Here is a 21,331-nt window from a genome sequence, read left to right on the forward strand (position 1 = left end):
CAATCAATCAATCAATCAATCATGTAGCCACAGTACTTTTAGGAATATATGGTGAAGTGGTCACGCTGTCAAACACACACACACACACACACACGCACACACACACGCACACACACACATTTTAATACTTTATTTGGTTCCACAAATTATATTACATAAACAGGGAATCAAATGTCAATAATAGCTGAGACAGAGAAATATTTGGCAATTTGTTTGGCTTTTCTTTTAGACATTGCAGCAATTCTCAGACCGGTCATGGTGCATTTGTGTACATGGCCAAGACTTCCGAACACAATTACACTATATCTACACCTATACCCAAGGTCAGCCATCACACTGAGCAGTGGTTGGTATTTGATATACTTGTCCCGGAAGGCCTGGTCCATGTACAGATCAAAGGTACAGCCTACTTCTATGACCAGCACCTCTCCGTGGCTGGTGTCAACAAAAACAACGTCCAGTGTATTTGGTATGTTAGCAAAAACATCGTTGGTAAGGCCAAACCACTCTGGTTTCACTCTGGCATGTTTGTACATTGCTGCACTAGATGGTGATATGTTCCGTACCACATCAGACAGACACAATGTCCACAATACGGTCATGACGAGCGATGTACAGGTGTTTGTATGCATTACATCCGTTTGTTATGTGTGCAATGGATTCTAGGTGTTGTGAATCCTGATGGTTTAAACAGAATGGACTGTGAGTTTGAGGATACCAAGTGGACAGATTGTATTGAGTGGGTAATACCTGCAGTCTTGCTTTGATGGTACATTTTAAAACATCCTCACCAACAGCGGCGTTCTTATACACTGAGTGTGAGACTGAGTGGTCAGCAAACTCCAAACAAGCTAGCTTTCCCTGTAGTCTGAGTCCACACCAGTGCTGCCTGATCTCAGACTGCTTCATGCTAAGCAGAACCCTCCTTGCAGAGTCTCTGTGCAGATCGACAGTCTCTTCCTGCGGTGTTGTGATGTTGGCCTTCACAACCACACAGGGGTCTGTGATAAGTTCATCAGAGACAGGGACTTCAGTCTGTGTGTTGGTGGGTCTTGTCCATTTCAGCTGAACTCCAGTCTGGTTGCAGAGGTCATTGAGATCTGGCCAGTCAGACCAGGGGGACCCTGATGTAAACAAGTCGAAAGTCTTTCTCTGGTCTGCATCCCCTTAACAATTGTATGTATTGAGCTGTACTGTACTGTACCCATTCTGCAATCTGTTAATAAACTTTTCAATCAATCAATCAATCAAACCCCGAAGCCCTTGGCCCGAGAGTCCAGTTTCCCAGAGTCTTTCTTCCTGAAGCCGAGGAAGTTATTCTCGTCTGCGGTGGCCATGGGGGATCTTCCTTCTGCGTAGATCCAGCAGGAGAGAGCCCCTGGCCATTTCTCTGACGGTGACATCATCATTGTTAAGCATGTGGAGCAGGTGGGCTAGCCTGGGCCCCGTTCCCCGTACCTGGATAACTGAGTTAGCCGGATAACTTTCGGTCAAGTCTGACTTAAGCCGGACTTTCCCATTCCCCGAAGCTGGATTGTCTAAATCACCATGACAACAGATCAAAAAGTTTTAGCCTGGTCGAGAGCAGGGTTAAGTTCAAGTTAGCCGGATGAAGCATGGCCACACCCCCGCAAAGGAGTGACAGCTCGTTTCCTGAAATGATTCTCACAGTCTAGAGATCCCATTTATACCATTCTGAATTACGTTTCTGTGCTTCGTTTTCCTAGAGGGGGCTTTTGAAATGTATAATAATAGAACTAAATGCTGATAATAAATCATATTGAGCCTATAGATTTACTTTGTCCTAAATAGAATAATGCACGTCATATACGGCGCTCGGAGTCGCGATACACGCTGCATGTGGTTATTTTAATAATGGCGCATTGCAAATGTGAATCCCGCGGGGATATTTTTAATGAATGAAACCTATCGGCCGTTTGGCTCTGATTAGTTTCATATATTCTCCTCCGCTGTAGATTTGCTTAACGGAGCGCCCGGGATTGTGTTTCATTCAAGCATAAAATTGAAGTGTCTCTGCGTGGATTGTGGTTTTTGTGTGATATTGTAACTGGGATTAAAATGTCTGATGAGATGCGCTGTTTGACGGATTTGAGAAATTGAATGAGCCGTTGACGTCACATTAATGCATTTGCGAATAAAGAGATAAAACTTCATTTTTTGGTAAGAAAAATATTCTAAACACGGGTCTCTCGTCCATTAATGCATAAACAATGAATATATCCTATCTGGTACAGTGGCGCAGCGGCTAGTGCTGAATCCTGGCAACCGGGCGACCGGTGTTCGAAACCCTGCTTTTCCAATATAATTCTTTTGGAATATAATATTAATGATTATACGCTAAAGTAGCCTAGTTTTAAGTTAAAATATTATAAATCTACATGCATTGAGGATGTCATTCTTTATATAGCTCTCAACGTGCACCAAATTGAATTATTCCTACATTGCAAAAAGAAGAAAAAGACTAGGAGAAGTGGGATTCGAACCCGGGCCGCCTGTGTGAAAGTCAAAAGCAGAAACCGTTACACCACAGGGGAGATAAGTAAAAGATCCACCATACATCAATCAATGGGTAAGAGAGCCGTATCCTTATTCATAACAGTTTAACTAATTATTTTCACTAGCAAGATCTCATTTGATTATTCAATGCATAAACCTACTGCCAGCAGGAACGTTTAAAGAAATATAATCTGATTGATTGGGGTAATGAGGGATTTAAAATTAGCCTATAGATTATGCATTTAACTTGTCGGCAAGGCTATTGAGCCGCCTGCAATCTGTAAAACAATCAATCAATCAATGCCGTTAGAAGATCAGGATTTCTGCGATCTACACCTGCTGTCTTTTCAACTGAAGCGGCCGCGCGCACTTATCCAGAGTCTCAAGTCTGGCTCGAGTTAACGAGACTGAATCAGCGTTCCAGGCAGCGTTTCCGTTAGCCGGTAATTACCGGTATTTGACCGGCAAAATCTGTTGAAGTCCGACATATTTAATCTCTCCGGTCATAGTGTCCGGTGAAAATAGTTCCCTCTGGGCACAGTTTGATTATTTGAATTGTATTTGGATGGGCTGGAGTTGGGTGGCCTATGCGATGAACGAAACAATCATTGCGTTTGTTGTCGTTGCTTCGCCAAGCAGCCGGTCTGGTAATGATGACGCTGTGTCAGCGAGAGCTTGCTGCTGGATTTGCGGAAGGCATGCAGCTGCAGACCCACAGAACCCACCAGCTTTGCTGGCACAGTGCGGTCCCCAGACCTGGAAAGCTGCTCTGCGGGTCTGCAGCTGGATGCTTCTTGCAACTAACTGCGGCCGGCTCGCGCTGACAACAGCTTTCATTGTTGGACCGGCTGCTTGGTGGAGCAACGATGAAACGAATGTAATGAATCGTTCGTCGCATGGGCTATTTAATTTTGGCCTGTTTTGGTACGGTTCGGGTTAGGGCTGGGCGATATGACGATATTATATAAATATCGGGTACAGTTCATTAACGATACACTTTTTAAACGTATCGTGGATATCGTGATGTTTTGCCCAAGAGGCTTGTGGTGCGTCAATCTGGTCCACACGTTGACACTTTTGAACAGCGCCGCCCCACACACACACTACTGCATCAAAAGTTACTACTTATGATAACAAAGGCATTCGTTTTGTGGCATTGACGTTATATAGTTACACTTTCAATAACATCAGCGTATTTACATAGCAACGACCGAGGTCGACCTAGATATTAGCAAGCATTAGCCGTTCATATCTCAGCCCGTGCTGACTCCGTTGTGCCCATTCTGCGGTCTGTTAATAACGTTTTCAATCAGACAGATGTATGGAAAGGCTTTTATTATAACATCCGTTGCAGTAAAATCATTATGCCTCCAGTCGTTTAGTCATTCTGCAGAGCTAAAGGCTAAACGTCGGCCGCGGCGAGCTACCGCTGCCATTGTTGTTTTCATTGAGCTCTCCAGTGGCGGAAGTAAAAAAATTAATACGCGCTTGCCGATTGGTGCTAAGAACAGCAGGGCGGGTGCAAGCGATGTGACGTAATTGGCAGACGCGACTGTCAATCAAAATGATTCTGTTTGCCGACTGAATGAATATAAACGTTATTAACGGATTGCAGCATAGGTACAATACAGTACAGCTCAATACAACAACAGTCAACAGTGGACTGGAGGATGCAGACCAGAGAAAGACTTTCGTCTTGTTTACATCAGGGTCCCCCATTTTCAATTAATCATATTTCATATCTAAATCATATAATATCTCATTGCTAAATATATGCAATATATAATCTAATAATCCAATAATCTAAATCTAATATATAATATAAAAATGCTAAATGCATGGGTATTTTATTTTGTCTTTAATGTTAGCTTGCAAACTCAAATACTGTCTTGGTAAGCCTCATAATGAATTGTTTGGGGAAAAAAAGAAAAACATTGTGATGCGTATCGTGTATCGCCGAAAGGTCAGAAAATATCGTGATATCATATTTAGGCCATATCGCCCAGCCCTAGTTCGGGTGGTCAAGTTGTGCTTGGAGGGAGTTGTTTTCACCGGACATTATGACCAGCACCAAGTCGTTGGGAGGTGGAGATATACATCACGCAAACCCACGATAATGTTGCCGTCTCTCTCTGCCAAATTTCTCAGTTCTTCGCTTGATATAATTAATACAAATGTCCAATATAATGGAATTCGTTAGCTCATAAAAATGTGATTATAACAGACTGCTGTTTAGTGTCGGACCGACTGCCCACATACGCGGTCTATTTTATTTCAAGTCAGCAGCAGCACGGAGTATCGAGGGACTTATTTTATTTGGAATATATTAATGACTGTATACGCAAAAGTAGCCTAGTTTTAAGTAATAATATTATAAATCTACATGCCTTGAGGATGACATTCTTTATATAGCCTGCCTATCAATTGTTTTAAAGCTCAATAAACTATGACCGGAATTAATCTCATTTGGCCGGTAGATTGAAATCTTGCAGGTCACGGAGACCGGCAACAATTTTTTCTAACGGAAACCCTGATATGTAGCCCCATGTAGGTGCTGTCTGTAGGCAGCACGGTACTGTATATGTAGCCCCATGTAGGTGCTGTCTGTAGGCAGCAAGGTACTGTATATGTAGCCCCATGTAGGTGCTGTCTGTAGGCAGCAAGGTACTGTATATGTAGCCCCATGTAGGTGCTGTCTGTAGGCAGCAAGGTACTGTAATGTAGCCCCATGTAGGTGCTGTCTGTAGGCAGCACCAGCGTTTCCGTTAGCCGGTAATTACCGGTATTTGACTGGCAAAATCTGTTGAAGTCCGACATATTTAATCTCTCCGGTCATAGTGTCCGGTGAAAATAGTTCCCTCTGGGCACAGTTTGATTATTTGAATTGTATTTGGATGGGCTGGAGTTGGGTGGCCTATGCGATGAACGAAACAATCATTGCGTTTGTTGTCGTTGCTTCGCTCAGCGAGAGCTTGCTGCTGGATTTGCGGAAGGCATGCAGCTGCAGACCCACAGAACCCACCAGCTTTGCTGGCACAGTGCGGTCCCCAGACCTGGAAAGCTGCTCTGCGGGTCTGCAGCTGGATGCTTCTTGCAAACTAACTGCGGCCGGCTCGCGCTGATAACAGCTTTCATTGTTGGACCGGCTGCTTGGTGGAGCAACAATGAAACGAATGTAATGAATCGTTCGTCGCATGGGCTATTTAATTTTGGCCTGTTTTGGTACGGTTCGGGTGGTCAAGTTGTGCTTGGAGGGAGTTGTTTTCACCGGACATTATGACCAGCACCAAGTCGTTGCGAGGTGGAGAGAGTCGTCACGCAAACCACGATAATGTTGCCGTCTCTCTGCTTTCTCAGTTCTTCGCTTGATATAATTAATACAAATGTCCAATATAACGGAATTCGTTAGCTCATAAAAATGTGATTATAACAGACTGCTGTTTAGTGTCAGACCGACTGCCCACATACGCGGTCTATTTTATTTCAAGTCAGCAGCAGCACGGAGTATCGAGGGACTTATTTTATTTGGAATATATTAATGACTGTATACGCAAAAGTAGCCTAGTAAATAAATAAATCTACATGCCTTGAGGATGACATTCTTTATATAGCCTGCCCTGCCTATCAATTGTTTTAAAGCTCAATAAACTATGACCGGAATTAATCTCATTTGTCCGGTAGATTGAAATCTTGCAGGTCACGGAGACCGGCAACAATTTTTTCTAACGGAAACCCTGGTTCCAGGAACAGGAAAATCCCGGCTTCAAACATCGGGTTAACTGAATCTGGATAATGGGACTCTTGATCGACTTAGTTGAACCAGGTACGGGGAATAGGGCCCTGGTGGCTATGTAGGTCCACTCGACATTGGGGACTCCCAGCCCTCCCTCTCCACATGGGAGAAAGATCATGCCCCGTGTGGAGTGTGTGTCTGTAAAATTGTCCTTTCTGTTGATTGTAAACTATAGCCACACACACACACACACACACACACACACACACACACCTAGGTGTGTGTGTGTGTGTGTGTGTGTGTGTGTGTGTGTGTGGCTATAGTTTATAATCAACAGAAAGGACAATAAACAAACAAAGTCACACAATAACAATACAAATGAACAACAAAAGCAGTTAAAACTGTCACAAGTTGACACACAGTGATCAGAAATCATTCTCTTAAATTCTGTATAATGTTGGAAGAACCTTGTTGGAGACTGAGGTCATTCCAGTTGGGTGCATCAAGAAAAAGCTTTTAGGATATCTATGGGTGAAAAAACATCTTCTCGACACTGGAGGTAGAGCAGTCGTCTGGTAATCCGGAGGTTCCCGGTTCGATTCCCGCTCCCCCTGGGCAGCAGTCGAAGTGTCCTTGAGCAAGACACTTAACCCCTAACTGCTCCCGATGAGCTGGTTGGCTCCTTGCATGGTTGCCTCCACCATCGGTGTGTGAATTAATGGGTAAAATGTGAGGAACAAATTGTAAAGCGCTTTGGATAAAAGCGCTATATAAATGCAGCCATTTGTGTGTGTGTGTGTGTGTGTGATTGTTAGTCTCTTAACTTAGATTTAGAAATCAGTCTCCATTCTTTAACCTCATTCTTTAACCTCTGTAAAATATCTATCTATCTATCTATCTATCTATCTATCTATCTATCTATCTATCTATCTATCTATCTATCTATCTATCTATCTATCTATCTATCTATCTATCTATTCGTCTATAAATCTATCTATTGTAAAATGACTAAACAGTGTAATGTACTATTATCTACTGTCATGTAGGCAGGACAACCTTGAGAGTTCTCCCTCTATGTCAAGGGAAGGCCAGGAACTCCTACACTTTGTGACAAACAAACTGGACAAACGGGAGCTTTTCTTTAACAAACTGCTTTACTGCACAAAGCTTAGAGTAATTCATTGACTCAAGAGTATACTCCGCTGTAAAAAAAATAAAAATAAAAAATCCTGCATCAACTGCTCTGTTTATTCTTTTTTTGTATTTTATTTTTTTATTATTTTTTAAACAAATACATAAACAAACATGACAACACACGATAAGATATACAAGCATTAGTTGACAGTGCACATCCAATGAAATCACATTTTAGTTAATTGTCATATATAGGATATACCCTTAATACCTGTTATCTAAAAACCTACACACATATGCTCCAGCTCGTACCCCCCCCTCCCGTACCCCCCATTGGATAATCCATCCATTTTCCCTCGCTCCTAACCAGACATTACCATTATATGCTAGCTTTTATTTTCTCCACCACTTCTAACCACAATGTCATTTTGGATTCATTGAGACCCAAAATTCTTGCTGTAGATATTTCTTGATAGATCACATCGAGATATGTAATAATCCAGACCTTTCGGCACATTTTTTCCGGTTGGAACCATCGTGATGCTATCAGCTTTTTAGCCACTGTGATACCCGATAAAACCAATCTCTTTAGCTGTGGATGTACTGCACACTCAAAAACATCATTCAGCAGTAATACAGAGGGGTGTACAGGTATATTCCAAGTTAAGAGATTTGATAATTGCTGGGTCACCTCTTTCCAGAATATCTTAACTGGTGGGCAGTCCCAGTACATGTGCATAAATGTCCCCTCGTCCCCATTTGTACATAAAGAGCATTTGGAGTCTTGTATAAGACCCATTTTTTTCAGTCTTATAGGAGTCAAGTATGTCCTGTGAATATAGTTAAGATTGATTTGTTGATGGTCCGGGTTCCTTGATGTGAGTCGAACATTTGCCCAGGCTTCTTGCCAATCAAAATCACTTTCCAGGTCTGGTATATCCCTCCTCCAGACGGAGTCTAGGTGGAGGGTTTCATATGAGGACGTTAGTAATTGATGATAAAAATCTGAAACAAAACCTCTTGATGTCTCTCTTTCATAGAAGAATTTGTGGTATCTGTGGTGTTCAATTGGTTTCGTTAATGGAACACCTTGAGTCTTCAAACATAACAATAACTGTAAGTAAAAAAGATGTGTGGACTTGGTGAGATTACATTTCTTCTGTATTTCTTCATAACTACAAAAACCCTGTTTGTTAAAAACATCCCCTAATGAGTGTATGCCTTGCTCTTCCCATATAGGGAATCTTATAGGTCGTTTTTCAACTAAGAGTGCATTGTTATTGAATAAGGGAGTATGATTGTGCCATTTATGTGGGTTAGGATATTCTTTTTGTGTTTCACGCCATATCCGGATCGCATGAGTAATTATGGGGCCAAAATTCCGTTCACAGTGCTTGATTGGTAGTTTAGTGTATGCTATGTCCTTCAGTCTATGTGGGGCTACTATGTTTTCTTCTAATTTTCTCCAGGATACTAATGCTTGGGGATCAAACCATGTTGTCAATGGTCTTAATGTGTACGCCTTAAAATAGTGGAAAAAATCTGGAAATGCCATGCCACCGTCTGCTTTATTTCTCTGTGCGGTGGATCTTTTTATACGTGGTGGTTTGTTATTCCAAATAAATTTGTATGTGGAGGAGTGTAATCTTTTCCAGTAACCCTCTGGAGGGGGTAACGGTAGCATTGAGCTGAAGAAGTTGATTCTAGGTAGTACGTCCATCTTAACTATTGATATCCGTGCCTGTACTGAGTTTTTAAGTTTTGCCCACCTATCAAGGTCGTCTTTGATTTTGTTTTGGATTTTTGTGTAATTGTGCTTCACCGTTTGTCTTATGGTGGGGAATATTTCCACTCCCAAACATCTAAAATGTTTTACCATAGGTATCTCTCCTGGGAGGGTTATATCTTTTTTTGCAGGGGCGTTAAGTGGAAGGAAAGCCGACTTCGGCCAATTTATCTTGAATCCAGATAAATCTCCAAAGTTCTCAATCAACTTGAGCAGATGAGGCAGTGTGGTGTTGGGGTTTTGCATGAACAGTATTACGTCGTCCGCATATAAACTAATTTTATGTTGTGTGCCCTTGATTACGATTGGTTCTATGGATTGGGATTGTCTTATATATTGTGCTAAAGGTTCTAATGATAGATCGAATAGTCCGGGACTAAGAGGGCAACCCTGTCTAGCTGAGCGTGATACCGGAAAGATTCCGGAGGTGATTATACCTGTTGTAATCATGGCCGATGGGTCTTTGTATACTACTTTAATCATGTCAATGAAACCTTTACCTAACCCCATCTTCTCTAATACTGCCCATAGATATGACCATTCCAGCCTGTCAAAAGCTTTCATTGCATCCAGGGACAGCATCGCCTTAGGTATGGTGTCGTCCTTGTCGGCATCTAGTATCTGGTATCTCTACTGCAGCGCTCCGAAACTGATCATGGACCTGTACTTCACGACTTTGTGAATTGGTGTGATGAGAATTACTTGGACCTCAATGTCTCTAAGACTAAGGACATGATAATTGACTTCAGACACAACCCCGATCATCAAGCCAGTGTAGCTAGTGTAAAATACCTGGGAACTGTGTTTGATTGTAAACTGAAATTCAACCTAAATACAGAGTCTATTGTTAAAAAAGGTCAGCAGAGGATCTACCTACTGAGAAAGCTGAACTCTTTTAATGTTAGTGCAAAGATCCTGAGCACTTTTTATAGTTCTTTTATTGAAAGCCTCCTAACTTTTTCTTTTATCTGCTGGTTCAGTGGCCTGTCCATCAAAGATAGGAACAGCCTACAGTATATTGTGAAAGTGTGCTCCAAAATAATTGGAGTAAAACAGAGAGACCTATGTTCTCTCTGGACGGACCAGGTGGTCAAGAAGGGGACGAGCATCACAAATCAACCCCTCCATGCTCTGTCTCAGCGGTTTTCACTGTTGCCTTCTGGCCGCCGTTATGACGTCCCACCAAGTAGGACCAACCGCTACGCCAAATCTTTTGTCCCCTCGGCTATCAGACTTTTAAACACAGACAGTAGTCATTTTAAGTAGCCTTTTGCACTTGGTTGTCTGTTTTTACTTTTACTTTTACTGCTGGATTGTATCACATGGAGTGTTTCTCTTTTTATTTGCCGTGCTGTCGTTGAGATGTTTTGTTGTTTGTTTGTCTTTGTTGCTTGTAAGCTGCAAATATGAATTGCCCCACGCGGGACCAATAAAGTTGTCTGAATCTGAATCTGAATAGTACGTGCAGTATTCGTCTTATGTTATCAGTGATCAGGCGGCCTCTTATGAAGCCAGTTTGGTCCGGATGAACTAAAGACGTCATATGCTTTTGTAATCTGATGGCTAATACCTTAGAGTACAGTTTGATATCGGTTCCGAGGAGGCTTAAGGGTCTGTAACTACCGCACTCGGTGGGGTCTTTGTCTTTTTTGAGAAGGACTGTTATGAGTGCAATATTGTCGAGCCAAGCTCAGGGACCTGGGCTTGAACTATGACCTCTGCCAGTGGGTCTTGGACTTCCTGACTGGCAGACCCCAGGTGGTGAGAGCAGGCAACTGCACCTCCTCATCCATCACCCTCAACATAGGGGCCCCCCAGGGCTGTGTTCTGAGTCCCCTCCTCTACTCCCTGTACACACACGACTGTGTGGCTCAGCGGAGTAGCAATACAATCATCAAATTTGCTGACGACACAGTGGTGGTGGGCCTGATCTCTGCCAACGACGAGAGGGCCTACCTGGAAGAGGTCAAGGTCCTGGCGGGATGGTGCCAGGAAAACAGCCTCTCCCTGAACGTCAGCAAAACAAAGGAGATGATTGTGGACTTCAGGAGGTCGGGGGTCAAGGACTACAGCCCCCTCAGCATCGACGGGGCACCGGTTGAGAGAGTCAACAGCTTTAAGTACCTCGGAGCCTACATATCCGAGGATTTGACATGGACCACACACATTGACAGTGTTGTGAAGAAGGCACGACAACGCCTCTACTTCCTCAGGCGCCTAAGGAAGTTCCAAGTCAGTCAGAAGATCCTTAAGAACTTCTACTCATGTACAATAGAGAGCATCTTGACCGGCAACATCACCTCCTGGTTTGGGAATAGCACTGCACAAGACCGAAGCAGACTACAAAGAGTGACACGTTCAGCCGAACGCACAATTGGAGGGGGGCTCCCCACCCTCCAGAACATTTACAACAAGCGTTGCAAGGGCAAGGCGAAGAGAATCATTAAAGACTCCAGTCACCCGAACAACTGCCTCTTTGAACTGCTGCGGTCAGGCAAGCGATACCGGAGTCTCAAGGCGAGCACAGAAAGACTCAGAAGAAGCTTCTATCCCCAGGCCATCAGGCTGCTAAACGAACAATGAATGAACACTACACAACAACCACCAAACGCACATAGCACACACATCCACACGCACACACTCACTTTAAACAAACACACTGTAGCACCCACTCCACACACTCTATAGCACACACCCACTTTAAACAAACACACTGTAGCACCCACTCCCCACACTTTATATTTATTGATGAAGGATTGCACTACAACTCGTACACCTTACTGTAAATTGTACCTAAATTGTACCTCATCCCATTTCTGCTTTGCACTATATAGTACTGTACATTAGTACACTGCATAGTATTGTATATTATATGGTAACTCAGAACATTGTACATATGTCTATACCGAACACTGTGACCTCATTTTCTTCTTCTAAAATTACATGCTATACTATGTTATTTGATACTATCTTGTCTAGCACAGTCTCTGGAGCGTAACAGTAAGAAGCATTTTGTATGAAAGTATTCTGTACTTCTGTATGACAACTATTAAAGAAACTTGAAACTTCTTATGGAAGTTCCCCTCCTTGACTGAGTATAAGATCATATTTAGTAATAAGGGTCCAAACATGTTACAAATGTTGTAGACAGCTTTCGGATACACCCTTCTTTGTGACATCAAACAGTGACAGAATTAGGACTAAAGATAAATGCAATTTTATTAACATATAAAATACATGTGCATGACATATAGTGTAACGTGGGGGGGCACTAGGACCCAGGAGTATAGAGTATCTAGAGAGGAAGTCTCACGCGAGTGAGACTTGACGTCACGTGTGTTCAGTGGTGCAGTCGTGGTCACACGCGGTTACACGCCGTGTTACCAGATCACTGAGGCAGAAGTACGCGCGTCGCGCGATCGCGCACGGATGTGTACTCGCGTGTACGCGCACACAAAAATGCGCTGTATCCATTCGTTGTGACTAAGTACCCGGCCACCGTTTTACATAACAAAAAGCGCAGGTAGACTAAGTGTCTGGGTGTTGGCTATCTGAATGCATCTACCCCTTCATTCTGTGTGACACAGGCAGTGGAGGTGAATACTAATGTGGCTCGGAATTCGTGATGGGGGTCTCAGCTGCTTATGATATTGAATCAAGCGTCTGTGCTGCGCGCCAGCTTTCCACGCGCACATTCACACAAATAGAGAGCAAGAAGAGCTTGTATGATAGAAAGATTGCACTTGCGTATATGCGCTTGTGTGTGTGTGTGTGCGTGTGTGTGTGCGTGCGTGTGTGTGTATAAATCAGTTCTGTGCGCATGCACGTACCCGCGTGCACGTGGCGTGTTACCAGTTCCCATATTACGACTGCACCACTGCGTGTGTTGCCGTCTGTTTGAATGGAAGCACGATACATGCAGAACCAAGTTATCCGTGCTGCTCCTGCCCCACGCTTTTAATAAAGGTATGAGCAGGTTAAACACCTTTTTTGTTGGTAAATCTATTCCATCATTTCCGACCTACAAACAACTCTTATATGTTGTGTAGACGTACTTGATGTGGTGGGCGTTAACGTTACAATTGTTCCTAATGTGTGCTCAGTGCTCAGTATATTGCAGTATGTGATGAACACGGGTAATAATTATTTGTATTTTCAGACTGTATAGGCGCCGATACAGCCTGAAAATACAAATAATTATTACTCTTGTGTGTCGTGTCATCATCACATACTCATATATCACATCACATACATACACATATACTGAGCACTGAGCACACATTAGGAACAAATGTAACGTTAGCGCCCACCACATCAAGTACGTCTACACAACATATAAGAGTTGTTTGTAGGTCGGAAATGATGGAATAGATTTACCAACAAAAAAGGTGTTTAACCTGCTCATACCTTTATTAAAAGCGTGGGGCAGGAGCAGCACGGATAACTTGGTTCTGCATGTATCGTGCTTCCATTCAAACAGACGGCAACACACGTGATGTCAAGTCTCACTCGCGTGAGACTTCCTCTCTAGATACTCTACCTGGCCAGGGTACTCCTTGGTCCTAGTGCCCCCCCATGTTACACTATATGTCATGCACATGTATTTTATATGTTAATAAAATTGCATTTATCTATAGTCCTAATTCTGTCACTGTTTGATGTCACAAAGAAGGGTGTATCCGAAAGCTGTCTACAACATTTGTAACAGGTGATGAAAAAGTAAACAAATAATTTAACTGTATTAGACATTTGTTAATGATGAATAGGCTTCACTTCAGATTAGGGCACACAATAGCATCTGCAAATGATTTATAGATGTTTTATAAATGTCTTAACAAATCATTTGTTGAACATGAACAAATAAATGGAGGTACAGTATAGTCGTTTTTTCATATCCATTTTCAAAGTGTCTACAAATGTGTTACTACATATTAAACAACATTATTTAATGATGAACAAATCAAGTACAAGCAATGTTGATAATGAGTTATAAATAATGTAGAACTAATTTGTAAATGTTATACAAATATAGTTATAAATGATTTAATAATAATTTACGAATGTATATAAATGATTTTTTTATGATTAGTTCATTATCTACAAATACCTTATAAATGTATTATAACAGGGTGTTATTATAAAGTGCTACCAAACATTGCAAGAATGTCATTTTTTTTTATTATGCATTATGTTGTTATTTCAGTTGACACCATATATTTTGACATGTCCCTCGTGGCATTTCATGAAAATGTATTTGGGATATGACCAAGAAAATTTGTAAAAAGTCCATACTTTTTTCTATGAACATAAACATCCATCTGTGCTGTTAATGCTGGTAATGAATTTTTCAAAATAAATGAATAATTATTCATTAAAATAACATTCTTTAGTCTGTCCCTCAGTAACCCTCAACCCCGTTACACTGAGCATTCTCCCTCCACAAAAATAATGGTTCAATCCATAGAAGCATGTGAAACAGGAAGTGACAACTTTGAAGTCTTTTGGAAAATACAACACCAGAAACAGGCAAGTAGCTACCTCATTGTACTATGTTTTCATTTATCTTGGTATATTATGGTAGTCAAGCATAATTACTCAACACTGTTACTTGAAAAAAAGATAGCAAACTATTACTTGTGAATATGATCTTTGTTATTTAAAAAATTTAGATGATTTCTTAATATCATGCATGCCATGTGCTCTCCTGGTAATCACCACATGTGGAGTAGCAACCATTTTGTGCAAAAAATCACAACCCTGTTACACTCAACCCCGTTACGTGTTTGATTGTAACGGGTTGTGAGATTGTAACCGGGTTGTGATTTTAACACTGATTTTGAAGTTATACAATAATAGTAAAATTAATTATTGAGCTTTTTCAACATGCTTATGCCACATACATATTAATTGTAATGTTCATGTTGCTGTGTGTGTGTGCTTTGTCACTGGACAAAAAGGGTCTATATCCGGACATCTGTGAGTCTGTGATGGCACCAACAACAGCAGCAGCAGAGAGAATCCACATCGCCAGCCAGCTAGAGAAGGGAATCCACATCCCCAGCCAGCTAGAGAAGGGAATCCACATCCCCAGCCAGCTAGTGGAGGGAATCCACAGCCAACCAGTGGAAGGAATCCATATCCCCAGCCAGCTAGAGAAGGGAATCCACATCCCCAGCCAGCTAGTGGAGGGAATCCACAGCCAACCAGTGGAAGGAATCAACATACCCAACCAGCTAGAGGAGGGAATCCACATCCCCAGACAGCCAGTCCACAAGCAGAAAATGGAATCCAATGGGGAAACCCAGAGCTAATTGGGCAGTGGTGCATCCTGACATACGAGAATGATCTGTATCCACTATCCAGGCATCATCCTTAGTACAGATGAAAAACATGTCCAGGTGAAATGCATGAGTTGTATTGGGCCAAATCGGTTCTTCTGGCCGACCCGGGATGATATCCTTTGGTACCCACTTGATGATGTCCTTGATTCCAACCCCACAGCCTGTGACACAGCGCCATGTACAAGTCTTGAAAGAGGTGTGGGACAGACTTTCAGTTTGAGTGCCCCACAAAACTAAAAGGCACACATGCATGCACACACACACACAATTGCCTCACACTCCACCTTGAATTACCTATTGGTCTACACACAGTATTCCCTGACAGCAGTGTGACAGTGACGACATGTCCACTCCACATGGGCCCATATCCCTCCATCCCCTGCTTGTTTTTTGAAAACTCTATGTTCAGTCAGTTCACAAAGTGAGTTCACTCAGTTCCACATATCCACATGGGCCCATATCCCTCCATCCCCTGCTTGTTTTTTGAAAACTCTTATGTTCAGTCAGAAAGAGGAAGGGCCAACAGATTGGAAAGAAGGCTACTTGGTCAAAATACCTAAGAAAGGAGACCTCAGCCAATGCCACAACTACAGAGGAATCATGCTTTTATCAGTGCCAGGAAAAATCTTCAACAGAATCCTCCTCGAATGAATAAAGAAAGCGGTGGATCTGCAGCTAAGAGACCAGCAGGCAGGCTTCTGGCCCAATAGATCATGTGTGGACCAGATTGCAACCCTCCGAATCATAGTCGAGCAATCATTGGAATGGAACTCTCCACTCCAAACTGTAACCATGAGGCTTAGGGTATATAACAGACAGACCAAGCAATTATATTTAATATAATTATCTTTATTGAATACTATAATATAAGAATAAGTTGAGTTTAATACAAAATAGAGTTATCACAAAATATCTAATAAAAACAGAGAGACAAACTGAATCCACACTACACCCTAACCTAAAGTAGCCAAAACAGTGACCACCTGCTGACAATGATCACCACACTTTAACCGAATGAATGACACACCTGGCGCAGCACATACACACAGCACACACCCGGGCTGCAACGGTACGTCTATTTCCCCAACCTTTGTATCGCCAGGCGTAAGCACAACGCCTTGCCTCTTCACCATTCACTGTCTGTCGTTCCCAGGACACTTTGTCACTCGAGTATCTACACTCCACACTCTCTCTTGTCCTGTAACAGGGGAACCATGTGTGGGGAAATGTTTGCTGCTATCGTCGCCTGCACCCAACTAGGAAGTGTTCGTTCCAGCCGCCATCCGGCCAGGCTGAAATACACGCTGATGCCAGAGCCACACCCACAATACCCCCAGCTGGCCACATATACATCAACTTCGTAGACTATGAGAAGGCATTTGACACAGAAGCACCCTCTGGAAACTGCTTCGACACTACGGCATACCAGAAAAGCTTGTCAGCATCATGAGGAACTCCTATGAAGGAATGACCTGCAGAGTCATACACAGCGGACAGCTCACACGAGGCTTCCAAGTGAAGACCGGAGTAAGGCAAGGCGGTATCCTGTCCCCTTTCCTCTTCCTCCTGGCCATCGACTGGATATTGAAGACCACAACAGCACAGAGGAGAAACGGGATCCAGTGGACACTCACAACACAACTGGACGACCTAGACTTTGTAGACGACCTTGCCCTACTATCCCACAGTCGACAACAGATGCAGGAGAAGACTAACATACTGGCAGACACCTCAACACAACTAGGCCTCAACATCCACCAAGGAAAGACCAAAATACTCAAGATCAACACAAACAACAAAGACCCAGTAAACCTGGAGGGAACAGCACTTGAGGAAGTAGAATCCTTCACCTACCTAGGTAGCATCATAGATAAGAAGGGTGGCACGGAGGCAGATGTCAGAGCAAGAATCAGCAAAGGCAAGGGCCTCATACATCCAACTAAAGAACATCTGGAGCTCCAAGGTAATCAGTCAGCAGACAAAGATCAGACTATTCAAATCCAACATCAAGCCAGTACTCTTATACAGATCAGAGACGTGGAGGACAACCAAGATCACAATGACTAGAGTGCAGTCATTTATCCACAGATGCCTGAGGCAGATCCTGAACATCCACTGGCCAGATACCATCAGTAACAACGATCTCTGGCAGAGAACGGGCGAACAACCAGTGGAAGAACAAATCAAGAGAAGAAAGTGGGGATAGATCGGCCACACACTACGCAAACCAAACACCAGCACCACCAGACAGGCCCTTAGATGGAACCCCCAAGGCAAACGGAAGAGAGGCCGGCCCAAGAACACCTGGTGCAGTGACTTGGAGACAGACATCACACAGAGCGGACTGACATGGAAACAGCTGGAAAGCAAAGCAAAGGACAGAGGACCCTGGCAAACTGTTGTCGACGGCCTATGCTCCCCCAAAAGGAGCGATAGGCGTAAGTAAGTAAGTAAGTAAGTAAGTAAGTAAGTAAGTAAGTAAGTAAGTAAGTAAGTAAGTAAGTAAGTAAGTAAGTAAGTAAGTAAGTAAGTAAGTAAGTAAGTAAGTAAGTAAGTAAGTAAGTAAGTAAGTAATGTTCAGTCAGTTCACAAAGTGAGTTCACTCAGTTCCACATATCCACATGGGCCCATATCCAGTGATGCCGGTAACTAAGTAACGCGTTATTGTAATCTGATTACTTTTCCCCGAAAATAGTAATCTAACGCTAACGCGTTATTGTAATCTGATTACTTTTCCCCGAAAATAGTAATCTAACGCGTTAATCTTTAAAAGCCAGTAATCTGATTGCAGTTACTTGTCCAAGTGGCTGTGCGTTACTATTTCGTTACTATCTCATCATAAATTCATAATGCAGGCGGAATGCAGTATTTTATTTCGTTTTCGACAGTCAAAAATACATTTTTGAGCTGTTTTTCTTATTTGGGAGTGACGTGGTGTGGCAGTGAAAGGGTTACACAAGAATGTGTCCCGCGGCGTGACTGGACTCTCTGTCTGTGAGTGACTCTGCTTTGGCCCAATCACATTCCCCATCCACAGTCTGCGAATCAGAGGCAGAGTAGGGCGGGTCTTCACAGCACGTCATGTGACATATGCGCCAATCGTGTGACAGTAGGGCTCCGTTGCATTCGTCTGAGAATTCCACCCCAAAACGCTTACAGGAAGAAAAAACGCGGCTTATTATTATTACCGAGGCGCGCGGCTTATTATATTATTAAAACAGCTACTTGTGGGCACTCATAAAAACACTGTGGTCTACAAGTTGTTTAGCGAGAGGATGGTGGTAATGTGCTTCAATAGAACAATGGATCAATGCCATGTCAAAACTCGGCTCCGCTGATCTGAAGGGCTCCGCAGTACACACACAGACACACACACACGCGCGCGCGCACACACGGGATCGCAGCAGCCACACACATTTCCACTGTCCAATAGACAAGCGCCCTTTTCGACCGCGTGACATTGTTCAGAAGGTCTCGGTCCGCCTCTGTGTGAAAGCAGGCGAACCAAATGTTGCAACTTCACCCCCAGAACCGCACCGAGTCCACCAAAACTATATGTGAAAGCGACCTAAACGTAAATACTGTCTACCGCTAAAAACAGCACATCCAATTGCATTGAAAGCATCTGGAATCACAACACTACGACGCTTCGACTAGGTACAGGAGGACTCGGAGGCCAGCCAAACAGCAAAAGAGAGAGATTGTTTCTTTCCCTATTGATTAATGTATATTTGATGGTGGCAGAGCAAAAGCTCTTATTTGCCAGATTTACAGTTAATTTACATGTTAAAGAGAGACTGATTGTATGTTTATAGAGAGACATTTATAAAAAAAAATTAATAGTTACAGTTGATATAATTGAATAGTTCAGCCTGCATTTGTTAGATGTGAATGGATACACTGGTTTTGTAAAACCACTGGCTGGCTGCTCTAATGCTGTGAGCATCATAGACTGTTGCTTTACCATACTTGATGGTACAGAAGCTGAAGCACTAGTTTAACAATTTACGTTATGTGCAGAGAAACAAGTTAAAAACAATTTATGCACTTTCAATAAAGCGTTTTAAAAAAACTGTTGGGGGAACGACGACGACTTCGTAACCTAGTTACTTTCAAAGTAACTAAGTTACTCTGATAATCAAGTAATCAGTAAAGTAACTTGGATTACTTTTTAAAGGAGTAATCAGTAATCAGTAATCGGATTACTTTTACAAGTAATCTGTGGCATCACTGCCCATATCCCTCCATCCCCTGCTTATTTTTTTATACTCCATGTTCAGTCAGTTTACAAAGTGAGTTCAGTCACATTACAATGTTTTAATGTATGATTTTAAAGATTTTTAATGATTTGAGTTTTTCCTTTGATTAATAAAAATCAATGCATTACAATTTATATCTATTGTCCTTCTTAAATAGTTAAATAATGAAATGCAATGATTATGGAAAGTCTTATAGAAATGTAAGAGTAAAAAACTACTATTTATATGTTAAGCAGTATTTGTCTCTTCAACCCTGTTACCATATATTCAACCCTGTTACCCTAGACTCAACCCTGTTACAGCTACATGTTTATTAATTATTTCTAAAAGAAATTCTTTAATTTCTTTTAGCACAAATACATGTTTTGATCTTATTCAGAGAGCTTCCAGAGTGTCCATAACGAGGTTGAAGAATAATGGTGTCCATATCATACAATAATGACCAAAAATTATAGAGATTTCATGCCTGAGATGGGAAAATATATTTTTCTGGAAGTTAAATATGGCATTCATTTTGAGGGGTGTTCAGAAAAGAAATACCTCTTGGTAAAAAAAATTAAAATCCCAAAGTCCAAATCGGACTGGATTGGTGGAATGACTCAACTATGATGATGTTTCCAGGTTACAGAATGTTGTAGAGGGAATGCAGATCAAATGTAAAATTGACAAGACCAAAATGAATTGTGAAATATGCACACAAGGTAAATTCGTTCAGAGCAGAAATAGGGAACCAGACACAAAAGCAAAAGTTTAAGCTGGTACATACAGATTTGGCTGGTCCTATTGACCCAATAGCCAAAGATGTGTTTAAATATGCCCTAGCTTTTACAGATGACTACTCAAGTGTGTATTTCCTGAAAGCTAAAAGTGATACGGCGAAAGCTACAGAGAGATTCTTCACAGATATAGCTCCATATGGAAAGGTGAAGTGCATTAGGTCCGATAATGGCACTGAATTTACAGGACAGGAGTTTCAGTCTCTGCTTAACAAGAATAGCATTAGACATGAGTTCTTAGCACCGTGAATCGCCACACCAAAATGGCACGGCAGAGAGAAATTGGCGTTATTTTACATGGTACAATGCATGTTAATTGAGAGCAATATGCCAAAAGAGATGTGGACGTATGCTGTACAGACAGCGGCAGTGATACGCAACAGATGCTTTAATAACAGAACCAAGCAAACTCCATTCCACACGCTGACAGGCAAGAAGCCCAATTTATCTAGGATGAGGGTATTTGGATTGGTGTGCTATGCATACAAACAGGACAAAAATAAACTGGACCCAGGAAGTGAGAAAGGGATTTTTGTAGGTTACGACAAAAATAGCCCTGCATATTTAGTGTACTACCCAGACACTAAGAAGGTCATGAAACATAATGCTAGTGAGGTTTGCCACAAAGCCTGTCCTGGTAAAAGAGACACAGACACAAGAGACACAGACAGACACAATTATTATTGATGATGACTTACCTGATTTACCTGGGAGGAGAAGTATCCCTAGCCCAAGAGCAGATGTGACAGAAACGACAGGCGTGTCTCAGGATCCTGATAATTCTG

Source organism: Notolepis coatsorum, assembly GCF_963971535.1.
Source record: "Notolepis coatsorum genome assembly, chromosome: 16".
Classification (NCBI taxonomy): domain Eukaryota; kingdom Metazoa; phylum Chordata; class Actinopteri; order Aulopiformes; family Paralepididae; genus Notolepis; species Notolepis coatsorum.